We start from the raw sequence: 2,053 nt of genomic DNA on the forward strand, positions 1-2,053 counted from the left end.
TCTCTCTCTCTCTCTCTCTCTCTCTCTTCTCTGTCTCTCCCTCTCTCCTCTGTCTGTTTCTCCCTCTCTCCTCTCTGTCTCTCTTCCTCTCTCCCTCCCCTTCCCCCACTTCTCTCACCCTCCCCACCCCACCCCCCCAGCTGGTAGAACCATAGGCTGTTCTCCTGCCAGTTGACAGCCCTCTGCTCTGGTCATCTTTCCCCACAGGCTGATTGTGATTGATGAGAGTGATAGGCATAGCCAGGAAGCAGGCACTGGCAGCTGCTTGGTTCTGCCCCCTCCCTCCTCCATAAGTCTGGTGGTCGTGTGACTTGTACTTTGGGTTCGGCATTCGAGGCTTGTTTCCTGCACGGAGCGAGCCAAGCTGCAGGGCAGAGCACGGTCTGCCTGGGGTGGGTCTGGCCCCGAGTGTGTTCATTGATTGTTCGAAATCAGAGGTGAGGAATCCCAAGGAGAGCAGGGATGCAGGGGCTTCCAGGGCCAGCCCTGGCGACTTGGGCGACTTTGCTGGGAGAGCAGTGCACCAGGATCGGGAGCCGGCACCCTTGGCCCAGTGAGCTGAAGAGCCCCCCTCTTCCATCCCCTCTCCCTCCCCCTCATGGCAGCACAGCAGAGCTGTCTGTGATCTGGACGCCTGCAGGGAGGCTGGAGGATTTCAAGCCATGTAGGAGCGCAGAGGCCACCTAGCCCCGCCTCGGCATTTTCTGCCTCCAAACCCTCCTCTCCAATCCACCCTTCTCACTGACACAGAGGGGGCTTCCTCAGGGACTGCACACATCCACCTCCTCCCCCAGCAGGAATCAGCCCCTCAGTCTGGCATTCAAGGCCCTCCATTGCCTGCTCCCACCCTCTCTGTGCAGTGCATGTTTTCCCTTCATGTAGGTTGTGACTTCTTTGTTGCCCACCCTCCTCTCATCTGGTGAAACCCCCGGCCCCCTCCTCCAGGGAGCCCTCCTGGGCCTTCCCTCCCACAGATGACATCCCTGAAGGCTGCCTTCCATGCCCATGTCCTGGGTCTCCCCTCTGTACTGTCCATCTTGCTTTCCCTCATAAGACCCTTGTGTGCAGGCGCTGTCCTCCCCCATGCCACTGGACTGTGAGTCCCTAGAGGGCAGAAACTGGGCTGAAGTCCTCCCTGCCCACAGAGCCCAGCCCAGTGCTTTTCATACAGTAGCCAGGAAATGCAGGTGGGATCAGGAATCAGGTGTGGAGTCCTGAGCTTTGTGTAATCCAGCTGTGGAACATGACTGACCCTGCTGCTGCTGCCACCACCTCACCTCTGCCTCCTAGTGCCCTGGTCCGGGGGAACTGCCTTCCAGTCAGTGCCAGGCTCTCCCCGGGGCTGGAGGGAGCTGTCCAGCTTCTGCCCCCTCCTGCCATCTCCTTCCCTCCCCACTTCTCTCCCATCTCCTCTCCTTTCACTCCTTGCCTTTTTTCCTTCTTGCTTCCTTGCCCCTCTCCTTTCCTTCTCTCCCTCCCTCTGTTCCCCCTTCCCTCCTTCCCTTTCTTTTCTCCTTCCTTCCTCTCTCCCTCCACCCCCCCTGGCTGTCCCTTTCCTTCATCCCCCACACTGCTCCTTTCCTCTCTTCCCCCTTTCTTCCCTTCTTCTCTCTCTCCCAGGCCTGCTCCTCTGCTGCCCAGACACTGAGGAGGCCTTTCGCTCCTGACTGCCCCTTGAGCCAGGCCACGGGACGGGCCCTGGAGCTGGTAGCTCAGCAGCAGCTGGTCGGGGCAACGTGGCCCTCTGCCTCTCCAGCAGACGTGTCTTCTCCTCCCCCCTTTCCCTAACCCCCTGAGCAGTGATTCACCACCACATGGCCTGCCCAGTGCTGGGCTGTGTCTCAGGAGCCTGGCATCGCGCTATTCATGATTTCTAGACTCCTCCAGTGCTGGGAGCTTCAGCCCACATCCTGGCACTGGTTCATCCCTGACTCTGCCTTTGTCTCCGTTTCATGAGCGAGTCGTGTTTGCCAGCTAGCTGAGAGCTCCCAGGTGTCCTCCCTCCTCCCTCCCCCATAGCACCTAGCCCAAGGACACAGCAGGTGATGAGTAG

At 59.7% G+C, this 2,053-nt stretch overlaps 1 protein-coding gene across 2 annotated transcripts in view; it reads left to right on the forward strand.

Annotated features, from left to right (window-relative positions):
• Positions 1-2,053, forward strand: part of OSBPL5 (oxysterol binding protein like 5) — a 114,607-nt gene that overhangs the window by 70,204 nt on the left and 42,350 nt on the right. The window lies entirely within an intron of this gene.

This window comes from Petaurus breviceps, unplaced genomic scaffold (assembly GCF_028583685.1).
Source record: "Petaurus breviceps papuanus isolate PSGF00001 unplaced genomic scaffold, PetGlider_PUasm1.0 90721, whole genome shotgun sequence".
Lineage (NCBI taxonomy): Eukaryota > Metazoa > Chordata > Mammalia > Diprotodontia > Petauridae > Petaurus > Petaurus breviceps.